The following is a 15,182-nucleotide window of genomic DNA, read 5'->3' on the forward strand; positions in this document are numbered from 1 at the left end:
GCAAATCTTGGAAGACTACCAGGTGTAACAGTGAGGCAAACAAAACTGTCAGCAAAAAAAAAGGAACTATCTTAAAACTCAATTCAATTAAAAATATATCTTGAGCATTGATTACATGCCAGGCACTATATTAGGTAAGAGCAGGAAAATTTTAATGGAATTCTAGGACCTGGAAACTTGCAAAAAGTGAAAATAAAATTTGTGCTAGTTTCTTAAAACTCTAAAAATGAGCTTCCTCTAACCAGGATGACTCAAGATGACATGAAACTGGCCTCAGATGACCCCTCCATTCTTTTCCATATCAGCTTGTTGGGAGAACTCTGCATATCTAGCAAAAAAAAAAAAAATTTAACGGAGGATTAGGTAAACTAAGATACTACCAATAATAATGCTACTGTGCCACCAAAGCCAGAAAGAAATAGTATTAGTCCATTACTCACTAATGTCCCTCCCATCCATCCCAACGGCTGTAGGTTTTCTCATGACCTACAACAAAGCATGAAAAGATGCACACTGAAATGATGTACAAAGATGTAACAGGCGTCAAGTATTGAATGACCACTGTTTCAGGAACACTATCCATGTCATCTCATTTAATCTTTATATCTTTATGAAGCAGGTATTATCATCCCCATTTTACAGGTGAGGCAATTAAAGCCAAGAGACAATAAGTAACTGCCCAAGGTGACTAAATCAGTAAGTGGACCATCACCAGTTGAAACATAGCTGCATCGTTTTCCAAAGTCTGTAATTTTCCCCCCTATCCTAGTGACACTCAATCTTGGTTGCAAATCAGAATAAGGTGGAGAAGTTTCAAAACATATCAATGCCTAAGCCTCATCACAGGCCAATTAAGTCAGGATGTCTGTGGGTGTGGAACCGGCATCTGGGTGCTGAATGATCTTCTGGGTGACTCTCACGTGTGGTCACCGCTGGGAACCACGCTTCTACATCAAGCTGCCATCATTCAGTCATCTTTCATCCCTCTGTCTTTCTCTGACTTCCTCAGAGTCAGCCTACTCTTTTATTAGTGTTTACACTGGACAATAAGAGCAAATACTATGTCTTAGTGACCTTATATTTTCAAATTCCTGGTTTTCTCATCTGCAATTGTCCCTTCTAGCTGAGACTTTATGATTCTATAATTAATATGGGTAACATGTCTTTTAAATTTTAATGAGTTATATTTATGTCTGTTACACACATAATATGCATTATTCTTAGAAAATTGTTTATCAAGTATTTATTTTTCAAGCACTATTCTAGGGTCTAGGGATATGGTAAGGAAAAGAAAACACAGGCTAATAAAGAGTCAGAATTTGAATTCAGCCATTTAATTATAGGTTTAGTCCTCTTTCTACTTCCTTTTACTCATACAGAGTATATTTATGTAGCTATCGTAAAATTATTAAGGGGGAAGCTAATATAATCCAAGGGTTGCCTATGCAAACATTACGTTTATTACAATATATTCTGTATATGACTCCATCTACTCCAAAACATTTTCCCCACTATGCTCTCTATTCTAATTCTTCTTTTACTATAAAGCCTGAAATTCCCACCACTCTTTAGAAATAGACGTCAAATATAAAAATGATGATACTTCAGTAAGGGTTATTATCACCTGCCAGTTACAGAAGTCCTGATTAAGAAGAGCTTAAACCAATCAGTTCTTTACTACCAAGAAGTCTGAGGACAGGTGGCTATTAACATTGGTTCAGTGGCTCACAGATGGCAAAGCCAGTATCTCTGTAATTCTCATGAGCAGAGTGACAAGATGGTGGCAAGATGGATGCTGCAGTGCAATCATTCACCTCTACGCTAAAGGCAGGATAAGAGAAGAAGGGGCTTTCTGTGTCAGCTGTCTGTCCCTTCCATCAAGAAAGCAAAACATACCCTGAATCCCCAGCTCACTCCAGCTCATATCTCTACAAACCTTGTTACATGATCATCCCTAGCTGCAAGGGAGACTTGGAAAGTGTGTCTTTTCTTGTCTCTTTAGTGATGACTTGAGAGACAACTTCTAGGCTCTAGTCACACATTATTTAGAAGCCATATTTAAAAGGTACTGCATTTGTGAGGGTATGTGAACCATAAGGAGCCATTCAAATTAATTGATCAAATACGCTGAATGTTTCCTTGGAAAGCTCAGAGCTTCAAACCAAGGAAACCCGGAGTTTTTAGACAAGAAGAGGTCGAATGTCAATGATAGCTCTATACATCTGGAAACATCAAAAGGGACTAAGGATTTCAGCACCTGTGACGGGTGGTAGGGGAGGCGGCTGCTCATAAACACGGGAGATCCAAAGAAGGGGTCTGTGGAAAGGTCGTGGAAACATGGACACAGTTTGGATGAGAGCTGGTCCTCTCTCCATGTAAACTGATCCTAATATTGTAAAAGTCATTTCATTTTTAACAGCTTTATTGGGATATAATTTAAATACCATATAATTCACACATTTAAAATGTACATTTCAGGGCTTCCCTGGTGGCGCAGTGGTTGAGAATCTGCCTGCTAATGCAGGGGACACGGGTTCGAGCCCTGGTCTGGGAAGATCCCACATGCCACGGAGCAGCTGGGCCCGTGAGCCACAACTACTGAGCCTGCGCGTCTGGAGCCTGGGCCCCGCAACGGGAGGGGCCGCGATAGTGAGAGGCCCGCGCACCGCGATGAAGAGCGGTCCCTGCACCGCGATGAAGAGTGGCCCCCACTTGCCGTAACTAGAGAAAGCCCTCGCACAAACTGAAGACCCAACACAGCCAAAAATAAAGAAATAAATAAATAAAGTAGCTATAAAAAAAAAGACCTTTAAAATGTACATTTCAATGGTTTTTAGCATATTCACAGATACGTGCAAACGTCACCACAGCCAAGTTTAGAACATTTTTATCATCTCAAAAGGAAGCCTGTAATATCACCTGTCTATCCTTCATCCCCCACCCCTGTCTTAAGCAACCACTAATCTACTTTGTATCTCCATAGAGCTGCTTCTTCTGGATGTTTCACTTAAATGGAATCGTATAATACGTAGCCTTTTGTGACTGGCTTCTTTCACTTAGCACTAGGTTTTCAAGGTTCATTCATGCTGTAAATGCATCAGTACCCTATTCCTTTTTATAGCTGAATAATATTCCATCCTATTATTTTTGTTTATCCATTCTTTAGTTGATGGATGTTTAGGTTGTTTCCACCTTTAGGCTACTCTGAATAACGTTGCCACAAACATTACTGTACAAGTTTTTATGTATATTTTGTATATTTTCATTTCTCTTGGGAATATACCTGGGAGCAGAATTTCCAGATCTATATTAACCATTTAAGAAATTGCCAGAATGTTTTCTAAAGTGGCTGCATCATTTTGCATTTCCACAAGTAGTGATAAGTGTTCTGATTTCTATACATCCTTGCCAACACTGTTCTCTGACTTTTTTTATTCTAGCTCTTCTAGTTGGTGTGAAGTAATATCTCATTGCAGTTTTGATTTGCATTTTCCTGATTACTAATGCTGTTGAGCATTTTTTCATGTGTTTATTGGCCATTTTTATTTCGTCTCTGGAGAAATGTCTATTCAGGTCCGTTGCCCATTGTTAACTGGGTTATTTGTCTTTTTTATTATTGAGTTGTAAGAGTTTTTAATATATTCTAGATACCAGCCTAATGTTAGATAGATGATTAGTGGATATTTACTCCATTTTTTTGTTTTTTCACTTTGTTAATAGTGGTTTTTGAAGCACAAATATTTTTAATTTAGATGTTGTCCAATTTATCTTGTTGTTGTTGTTGCTCATGCTTTTAGTGTCATATCTAAGAATTCACTGCCCAGTCCAAGGTCCTGAATATTTACTGCTATGTTTTATTCTAGAGTTTTATAGTTTTAGCTCTTACATTTGAGTTTTTGATCTATAGCCAATTGATCTTTGTGTATGGTGTGAGGTAAGGGTCCAACTTCATTCTCTTTCATGTGGCTAATCCATTTATTCAAAAGACTATTTTTTGTCTATTCAATGGTTTTGGCATCCTTGTTGAAAACCAGTTGACTGTGGACACATAGGTTTACTTCTGGACTCTCAGTTCTATTCCATCAATATATATGTCTGTCCTTATACTAGTACCACACTGTCTTGATTACTGTTGCTTTGTTGTTAACTTTTGAAATTAGGAAGTGTGAGTCCTCCAATTTTGTTCTTTTTCAGGATTGTTTTGGCTATTTTGAATCTCGTACAATTCTATATGAATTTTAGAATCTGCCAGTTGCTACAATGAAGCTAGCTGGACTTCTGACAGGGATTGCATTTTATCTGTAAGATCAGTTTGGGGAGCATGGCCATCTCATCAATAGTAAGTCTCCTGATGCATAAACTGGTTCTTACCTTGTCAAAGACATTTCTTACTGTCTCTGTGTTTGCCATTGTTCAGTCCCTTTTCACTTTATTGGTCATGTGTAAGCAGAGTATAATAAGGAAACAGAGAATCGAAGTATAGTGGTATGGACAAGGAACCATAATTAAGGAATAGAACATGGTTCCTGTGAATAAATCCAGGTAGAACAGTTTCCGGCAAGATCAAACTTTTGTGTTTGAAGGGAAATCCTAGAGGCATTCCATTCCAGCGCCTCATTTGGGGTCATCTCTTTCTTTCATATGCTGCAGCCCTGGGCTCCCTTTTTTTTCTTTCTTTGTTATTGCTGTGGCTGCCATGGCAACGGTTCACATGGGCTGGAAGAGAGAAGATGAGGCCTCTGTGGAGCCATCATTAGTGCTACTCTGGCCAGCAGGGGGTGCCAAGAAGAGCAGCCACTTGCACCTCCTGCTCGTAAGTGCTCACACCCACACCCAGGAGAGCAGAGGACCTGGAACGAACTGAGGGGTGATGTGTGTACTACTACAAAAGGAGATCTTGAACTCTCTGGAGAGGTTTTTAAAGATTCGTGAGGATTTCACTAGGAATTCATATCAGAACACAATGTATGAGTGATTAAATAGCTAGGAAAATTGAAACTTAAAAAATTTTCACTGCAAAATATGACCTTTCCGGAAATCAGAGATCATCTTCTTATTTTTACTTCTTTTTGCTACACAGATTTAATTTTTACGTATCCTTCACTCAAAAGATTCCCACAGGTTAGCTTCTCTTTGTGCAGAGTGGTTAGACATCCTAAGGAATTAACAAATGTTTATTAAGTTGAATTCAAATGCCTGTTCTCTAGATGCTGAAGGAAATTCTGTTTCCATTCAGTATAGAGCAGTGAATTGATCACCCACCAGTGCTTTCCTAGAACCACAGAATGAAATTTCAAGAGGACACCTGGTCGTTATTTTACAATTCCATTTCATGTATGCATCAGAATATCGTACCCTCACACACGTAAGCAGGCAAGCAGCTATTAAATTAAAATGTGATGCCAAATACACTTTAAAAGAACTGTGGAGAACAAGGTAATGGCCTCCTATCACCCTCCCCAAAGTATTGTGTGGATAGTTATGGATTTATATTTTGGGGTTTATATTATGTGGAATAATTTGCACATCTCTGACTTGTGAGCTTGAAATCTTCAGATCTTTGATGCCTATGGCTGGCAGTTTCTACCTTTGCAAATTCTTTGGTATGCAACCAGTGCTGCCTGATACCCAGAGTTGACTAAATATTTAGCAAATATTCATACAGTTACTCAGCGCATTAATTATTGAACAAGTTTCCACTCGATCATCCTTCTTTTTGCTACAGCTAATTCTCCGTTGCTCCACTGACATCTGTTCTGGGGAGAGGCAGAGAAATAGCCAGCTCAGCAACTTTTATTCCTTTCAAGGTTATGCATTAAAGTGTGAGAAAGCAAAACACCCATGAAAGCTACATCACTGGTTTGGCTGGCTTAGAAGTTTAAATATATAGATGAAACTCCTAATGGGTTTGTGTGTTTTGCTTTTTGAACAAATTTATTTTTAAAGTAACTCTTTAATAATCTATTAACTGACAAAAAAGAAATTCTTTTTTTTTTTTTTTGCAAAGCTAAAATTTTTTATTACAGAACACAGAATATTTTCCACTGAGTAACATTCATAATAATAATTATGAATTACAACAGAAGCCCTGTTCTTGATGAAAATATTCTAATTTTAATGGCTTATTAAAAACATTTATTTAGTTATTGAATATTCAATCTAGTTTATCTTATAGACCTTAGATATTTCTAAATAATGAAAGCCAATACGTTTATAACCACTTAAACTGAAATGTACAAATTCTGTTTTCAGTAGCTTTTTCGTTTTTTTTTGAATTTTTGAATTTTTTTTTTATACAAAAGTCTCTTATTAGTTATCCATTTTATACGTATTAGTGTATATATGTCAATCCTTTAAATAGCTAAAAAATAATTATTTCCATAGAGACTTATTATAGTATATTCTCTTGTGCAGTATTTCATTTTTTTCTATAGCAAACCCAGGCTAACTTCTCTATTCCCATTTTACAGAGCAGGCAGATGAGGTTCTGAGCTACTCACTGATGTTTCCCAAATTCACACAACTGATAAGTGGCCAAATGGGCACTGGAACTTGTGTTCTGTTTTATGTAGTGTAGCATAGCTATGTATATTAAAGGGAAAAAATGGAAATATTTGCTACTGGGATCAATAGGTTTTTATTTTAGCAATGTTTTCATCATTCTCTGTATTCAGAATTGAAATTACATTATGCACAATTCTTCTCTTGTTTTTGATAGGCTATACCCAAAAGAAGTTACTGTTTCCATAAACCAGATCAGAAGAAATGGGGGAGAAGGCAGACCCGGGGATCTCTGTCCCCTCGTTGAGCAGCTGTGCTACGGCACTGGGATAGTCTGGGCCAGGATGAGCAGGTGTTCGGGGATCAAGTGATTGCATCATCACCGCCAATCAGTCATCCAAAAATTCGTAACTTTAGAGAAGACAGTAGAAATAAGATAGGTCGGCGGGGTGGGGTGGGGGGCGGAGGGGCGGTGCAAAGGAGGAAACCGATTACTGTCAATATTCAACTGAGGCATAGTCTTCAATAACAGGATTCTCTTTTGGATCTTTAACATAGAATTTGCACTCCTCGGAAGAATATCATTTGCATCACAGAGTTTGATTTCTGCTTTCAGTTAGATCTAGGTAATTTATATCTCCTTCATAGAAGAACAGATCCCAAGCTACCATGCAGGCATCAGGCATCTCAGCATTTCTATATTCAAATCCAATGCAGAGTTCTCATTTCCACACCCTTTAATTGGGTCATCAAGATTTTTTTTTTCCATCAAACATTCTCAACAAAACATTATAATGTAATATTATATGCTACATCTCTTCACTTTTTCCCTAATAACATTATCATAATCTACCCATTTTGGCAGTCTACTTAAAATCTTAAAACTAGGAATTTAAACAATATTTTTGGGATCACAGTAAATAAAGATTTTGAAACAAAACACTTTAACATGCTTCTAAAGTATCCTTTTGTGAAGAAATGTTTAAAAACAAAAGATTTGCTATACATGTGATAATTAATATCTATTATAAATAGGTCAGGATTTCAAGGTTACTGACCAACCGTTAATTACTAGTGTATTGTTTCAAATAAATAATAATACAGATTATTTACAACATTATCAGCAGATGTGTTCATGTTGTAAAACACGGATAGTATATTTAATTAGTTGTAAGTAATACAAATGCTTGACATAAACTCTTGAGACTTCAGATGTGGAGATGGTTTGTGAAAAGCTTTGAAATCCACTGGCACACGCCATTCTTTCATTCAAGACAAATATGTGGACGAATCAGCAGGAGTCCATTCTGGCTTCCAGAGAGTGCCCTGGAGCTGTCCACAGGAAGGTGCTGGAAAAGGCAGCCGCAGATGGTCCAGGTACACAATTATTTCAGCCTGAAATGCAGCAGAATAATCAGACTCATGTTAGGGTATTGCTACAATGTACATGACCTGGAAACGGCTTCATGAAGGTTTTCAGGGCCACCTTCAATCTCCTCTGATAATTATAAAGAAAAGATTTTTTTTTCTAAGAAATAGGGAGACGATTCACGTAAGACAAGGAATCATTTATTTAGCCTCAGAGATTTAAATGACATTCCTAATAGGTACCTGGCTGAATTGCTAAATAACTGGTATTTTATTCCAGAATATTTAAGTTCTTTATTGAAGAATGTTAAGTTCAGACTCTCTGGATGTTCCTAATATTTCCAAATCCATATTGGCAAATCAAACATCATTTAAAAAATCAGCTATTTACCTCCAACAGAGTTGCCCTCCTAGCACACTGAAAAGAAAGGGGACAAAAGGATTTGTAGTTTTAGCAATATACAAGGACTGACTTTCAGATCCGTGGTAAAGGTCAGGTGTAATATTCAAAAACAAATTAAAAGGCAGCCATTCTATTGGACTCAGAAGATTCCAGCAAGCGTTGGGTACCCATGGGCATTGGCTCAAAATGTGTTTATTGTGATCACACCCCAGATGATTCTGCAAGCACTATTAAGGACCCTATTCACCACCATCCTTCTTGCATTATGTATGCAGTTATTGTTTTGCATTATGCACTATCTAAAATGATACAAAAACATTTTGCTGAAAAATAAACCACTGGTTTTATGCTTAACACCAGGATTACAAAATGTGATGTCATGAATTATTCATATCATTCGATTTAATGTAATCATTTTCTCCCCAGCGCTAAGCCTCTGTGAATGGTGTCCTATGCAGCCACTGTTTTGAAGAACTTAATACGAGGGGGAGAAACACCTGGCATTAACTGACAGTGAATTAGGCTCATTGTCACTTTGGAAAAAAAAATTGTGGTTTAATCTTTGATCTTCTGTACATCCTAATTCCAAGGAGCATTTATCAGCACTACCAAATGAACCAACCTTAGGAATTTATGGAAATACTGACCTCGACGTTTAGACACAGACGTATATAAAAGTGAACATACACATTTGAAATTTGAACTATAGAATGGAATCCATCTTTGTTTCTTTCAAAGCAATAGTGGGATCTATTCTGAATGTGTTTACACTAATAGCAAATAGATTTTGATACACATTTATAATTTATTTAGATCAAATCTTTCAGAGAAGAACTGACCTTAGGACAAAGCATGTTGAGAAAGATAAATACATCAATGCAACTTAGCCTGCAGATTAAAGTAATTTATCTTCAAGGCAGCCCCCCCCTCAAAAAAAAAATCAAAACCGAGAGAAAAGAATGCTTCTGAATGTTTGAAACTCTTTAGAGAAAGTACAAGCATTGGCTTAAAACTGGTAGAAGAAACTTTTAAAACTTTCAGAATCTCCTTCTGGTGGCCTATCTTTGACTTTGAATCCATGTTTAATGAGAAAAGTTATACCAAAATGTTTCTATTACTCTTAAATTAGAAGATGCTTCGTTCTGGGATTGAATATATGGCTATGTTATTAGTGAGAAGAGCAGAAATCCAGCCAACCTGATTCCTAATCCCCGCCCCTTTCAAAGTCCACCTCCCGGACATCTCAAAGTGGTGCTCTCACCTACCCTACCACCCACAGGATGGGGTAGGGAGACCCAAATGATGTAATGAGAAGTAAAACACATCCAAAACTCTGAAGTGATCCACAAATATGAGGAGTTATTACTTAAAACCAAAAATGTCTGTAACCCGTACATGTTTGTAATCTACAGAAGTGTTGGAATGGATACTGATACTTACAGGTATCAGTAAGAAAGTAAGAAAGGTTTAAAAAAAAAAGGAATTGACTTAACAAAAAGAAAAGAACAACATGCATAGCAATTTAAAAATTAAATGGTACCCAAATCTATATGGAATAAGTCACCCAGATAATTAGGAAAAGGAAGGAAAGTTTGTACATAGTGTCAGGCAAGATCACAATCACATTTCCAGAACAATTTTTATCTCTCGCGGCACCTAGTATAGCATCTTGCACATAGTTGGGACTCAGCCAGTGTGGCCTGATTGAAAATGAAGATAGCTACCATGGTCAACCAGTAATTGAACGTTCAGTTTTTATAAGGTCAGTGTAAAATCCGTCAACTGCTCCTCTGTGATAACAAACGCCTGAAAAACTTGAAACTTGGGCTTTACCAAATAATAATTGACAATGTTCGCCGCTTTTCAAAACAGCAATGGGGTATTTTAAGAGGTGCCAGGGTGGGGAGCTGGGGAGTAGCAAGAGAGGCAGAGCAGTGGATGGAAAGTATTCCTTAGACTAATGGCTTCTTTGATTTGTTTCTGTAACATACTCTCTTTTCTACTTAATAGGTAAAGGAAAATTTCTCTTTCCCCTAAATAAAAATTATTAGGCACTTTGTCTATCAATCTTAGAAGCAGGCTTCAACTAGTCTCATTAACATTGTGAACTGGGCCAGAAGAAACCGTGTCATGTTATAAGAGCAGCCTTCCTTTCATTTCAAGAGCACCTTGACCTTCTCCAGCATCCTGTGCTCCTATCATGGTTCTCACAGCTTCCCAGGGGGGCTGTCTGGTCTCCCGAGGGTCCGTGGGTACAGGGTGATCCCCAGAGACAGTCTGCACAGGAAGCCTTAGGGTCAGCTTTTCATTTGCTCACTTACACACTCACGGTTTTAAAACATTATCATGGCTCCAAATCCAAAAAATGTTTGTGCTTTAAAAAAAAAAAAAATCTGGAGAACTGAGAACCAGAGCCGGTGCTTTAAGCCTCTCCGTGAAGCTACAGCCTAATTACTGCCTGCTGCGTGGCGCAGTTAAACACAATCAGTCAGAAAGCCTTAAAGATACAATATCCCTTTTCACAAACTGTCTGCTTGTCAATTCCAAGTCACCCCCCTGCTTTAAATCAACCAACCACAGAGCTGTTATGAACAGCAACTGATTTTCCATGCGGTGCTGCAAAACAAAATCACACCGTATCCTATTTTTAATGGCCACAGTTTTTCAACTACATAACAAGAGTTAGCTGGCACTGCTGAGCTGAACGGTATCAAAAAAATGGGTTCAAGTAGAAATAGCATGGAACCCTTGAAGTGAACAAGTACAGACCCAATTACAAGCACATTGTGATGCTCAGTACCAATTACATCCAAATAACAGTGGAGCAAATTCCCCCTTAACAGTTATATTGTAGACATCAACTTCTTTTATTTTTGTTCCTCTAGGTTACAGCTTGATACTTAAAAGGAAAGAAAAAGGCTGAATCATAAATATTATTTTATTAATACATGGTCTATTTATGCACAAAGGCTTTTCTATGATGTCAGCTTAGAGACACGGTACCTTGGTCACCACAGAGAGAAATGCTCTGCTTCTTTCTTGTAGAGTTCGTGGTCTGTCAGGAATTTCACTTGGGAAAATCAGATTTTCTTCCTTGTGTATTGCTCATTAGAAATGATCTTCCCTCAAACAATACTGTTTTCAATTATTTGAGCCTTAGAGATATAAACAGACACTATCAGGGAATTTTTTTTCCTTTTTAAAGGAAACCTAGCCCCATCTCCACAGTAGTGGGTAAAATTAGGCATTCCATGAAATAAGGAAGCTGCCACTTGGGCCCCTGGGGGTTGATACATGACAGGTGCCTTAATAGCTAGAAAGAAAAAAGAAAGAAAGGGAAATAGAAGAACAAATGAGGCTGAATGGGAGCTGAAGAGATGGAAAAGAAGGTGCAATCCCCAAATAGGTCCTTAAAACCCAGAGACAAGGTATGAGAAAAGGAGAAGCAAGGGAGACCAGATTAAACCAAGCAAACCAAGGAAATGTAGCGCTAGCGTATGTGTGGTGTTTTGTTGACTATCAGAGAATCAGAGAAACGAGGTCCCTTCAATGTCATCCTGTCTACATACTGGGCCACATACTACCCCAGTGGTCACCCTTGCTCTGCTGGAATGTTCTGCTACAGCAGCCAGCGTTCACTTATTCCTTGGGTATTAACTTCACTTCCAATTTCTTCCAGGCCAGTATGGGCTCTAGAGTCGTCTGTAACAGCAGAACACCGGCTGCATCTTTCCAAGACTGGCCACTCAGGCTTGAGGAAGGTAGTAAGAGAAATTAATGATGTCTCCAAGGCTTCAACAACATGCTTCAGAGGATAGGAACACAGTTGTGAGCAAATAGATCCTTCTTTATTTGCCCCGTTGCTCTGCCCATTTTCTCTTTATTCGGAACCATGAGATAGAGCATGTGGCCCAAAATTTCCCACCAGCTTGCTATCCTTTGCTCTTTCCTCTTTTCCCATTCAGTGTGAGCTTCATCCTGAAACATAGCAAAACAGAATATGCACTTTGGGGTGTAAGATAAAATGTAAGTTCTTGAAAAGTTTTCATTCAGAATAAAAGATAAACAAGAGACATGCCACTGATACCAAAACAAGTGTTAGAAAGCTACCAACCATCTCACTTTTAGAGACGAGGAAACTGAGGCCTCGGATGACCATGAATTCTACGGCACATTTGTCATCAGCAAGCAGGGGTGTCAACAGCAGTGACACCTGGCATTGATTCCAAGCCTCATGGTAGCAGGGGGAATGCTATTTATTGTACATAGTGACTCACAAATCTAGGTTATGTGAACTATAAAAAGCCTGACTCAGAACTCCAGAGAGCAAGGAGGTAATACTACTTGAAATATAGGCCATAGATTGCGGTATGAGGATGTTTGTTGGATTATTTTTCAAGGCAACATGATCCAGGCAGCATTGAATACAGTCACATGTCCACTAATGAATAGGTGTCAGGAACTTTATGACATTAACTAAAATAACTTGTGATGACAATCAGCATATATACTTCAGGGCATTTCTGGTGAGAGGGAGGGAGAATCGGGGTATGGCTGAGGTGGAGGCTGTGAGGAGATGAACCTGTGATGGAAATGGGTCTGGGGGCGGCCAGAGAGGGCAGGGGAAGCCAAGGCCCCAGACCCACCAGCAACCCAGGACCGAGTCTCTGTCAATCCCTGCTATCTCTTTGTCCCTCTGGAAGTTCAGGGAGAAAAGTTATAAACGTTTCCATGCCCAACTTCAACATCTCCCCCAAAGTGTTAAAGCAAGTCTACCTTCAGGACATTTGAATGATTTCAACCCTTCCTCCTGCCTTGCCTCTGATTTCCCCAACCTTTGTCAATAACTGACGTTCCTTTAGACACTGAGAGCTGAAATGACCTAAAATGCAAATGCTTGGATGAAGTAATGTTTAATCAGTGAAATAAAAAATAGAACCAATCCATCAGAAGGCAAAGCCTGACTTGTGATCTTTTCCTGTTTTGACGGAGGAGAGAGTCTGTAAACAGTAGGAGGATACTGGTTACCTCACGTACTGGGGAGAAGAAATCAGTTTTAAAAGAGAGAGAGACGAAGACACAGAAAGAACATTTCAACGACAGCCAACACAGCAGGGGTGTGGAAGGAGGCTTAGTATCAAGTGTATTTTAATCTGCAGCTAGGAAAATGGAGTTTTATCCTCAAATGATTTAGGGAGATTTTTGTGGGGATGTTTTGGAGATGTTATGGGGATTTTTATTGTTTGCTGCTTCTGTCGTTTTTAACATCACTTGCTTCCTATAAAGAGAAATTTTTCCTTCAGGGGATTCTATCCCTGTAACTATATTGACTTAATTCTGAAGCACCAATGCAATTAAAAGATGGTTCTAATTAATAGGCAATAGAATGGTTGTATGTGAAAGATTTAAGCAGTTTATGCTTGGTGCACTAAACGAATCTGAACAAAGTCACAAAAGGCATCGGAGCTCCATTAGAATTTATCAGCTGAGATGCTTGGAATATTTTTCACACTGGGTAGTCACACTGCTCCCTGCATTTGGGATTGGACTGAGAGGAAAAATAAGGTCGACATATTTTTCTGTACCGGTGGCAGTAAAACGGCTTCTCATTTCAGCTGAGAAGTGCCAACCACCAGAGCAAAAGTACCTTTACTGCAGGAATGCTACTTCTGACCCGCCAAAGAGAAACCTGATAGCATCACTGTGTGTGCTTTTCTAACAGGCAGCTAGACTGAGTGGGTCAGGCTCTGGGCTTTGGGGGTCAGACTGCCTGCTTTCCAATCTGGCTCTGGCCACTGACGAGATGTAGAAGCCTGGGTGGGTAACCTGCTCTCTCTGCTTCAATGTCCTCATATGCAGAATAGGATAAGAACAACCTTTCTTCTTAGGGCGGTTGTGAATTACATAAGTTAATTGACATAAAGGACCCGCAATGATGTCTTATGGTACCGTGAGCGCTTGATGAATTTTGCATTATTATTATCTAAGTCTGTCGTCACAACTCTGTGATGGTCTTGTAAAGAAGCTGCATGACTAAGCATGTTCCATATTTCATATGATTATATTTTGTCCTGTGGATCTTATAATGCGTGGTCAGGTATGAAGGGAAAGAGGTTCTAAACTCTTATTTCCTAAATAAAGAAAGTTCCCCAATGGAATGCTGTACAAAGCATTACAATTCCACTTTCTCTTCTGTTAATGCCCATGATTTCTGAGCACTTGAAAAAAGATGACCCCTGGTTACCCACAGAGGCTAAACACAGTAAATCTTAGATACTGTGTCATTATCACTTATTTACTTTTAAAAATAACGTCCTTGATATTCTTTCTCCTGCGTGCAGTCTGTATTTAAAATAGCAAGAAAAAGTATTATTTAGAAATGGAAGCATTTAATCCCCTACCTACCAGAGACCATCTTAGAAAAGTAAAAATGGTACAGAGAATTTTGGTCTTTATGTAAGTCTAAGATGAGAAGGTATAAAGTAAGGAGGTAAGAGGGCACCAATGGTAATTTTGCCAGTCTTGGGGCTGCCCAGCTTCTGAACCCTCTGCTTCTGTTTCGAGAAGTCTCCCCTTATTTGGTGCAGTTGTGCCATTTTCGCAGCCATTGTACTGACATGAGTCCTAGGCATTACCAGGAGCCTGAATAGGACGGGTTAGCCAGCGGCTCTGCAGCAACCAGACAGTGGCTGCTGTCATTCCAGGGGCAGCTCCAGGCTCCAAGTTCTGTGGGGTAGGAAGTAAAGCTCGGGGGTACGGTCCCCGGTGGCAGTGGTCTCTCCACCAGAAGCCAATTGAAATGTCACCTTGGGCTCCATTCCTGGCTGCTTAAGCTCTGAGGCTAGTTCTCTGGCCCTGGTGGAGATTCTGTAAACTCCCCAATTATCTTTTTAGTAAATTTCTTTCCACC

The 15,182-nt window shown here is 39.0% G+C and overlaps 1 pseudogene; it reads right to left on the minus strand.

The window, feature by feature from the left end:
- Window positions 1–273: 273 nt before the first annotated feature.
- Window positions 274–15,182, minus strand: part of LOC103014873 (UDP-GalNAc:beta-1,3-N-acetylgalactosaminyltransferase 1-like) — a 28,431-nt pseudogene continuing 13,522 nt past the window's right edge.

The sequence above is a fragment of the Balaenoptera acutorostrata genome, chromosome 17 (genome assembly GCF_949987535.1).
Source record: "Balaenoptera acutorostrata chromosome 17, mBalAcu1.1, whole genome shotgun sequence".
NCBI lineage: Eukaryota > Metazoa > Chordata > Mammalia > Artiodactyla > Balaenopteridae > Balaenoptera > Balaenoptera acutorostrata.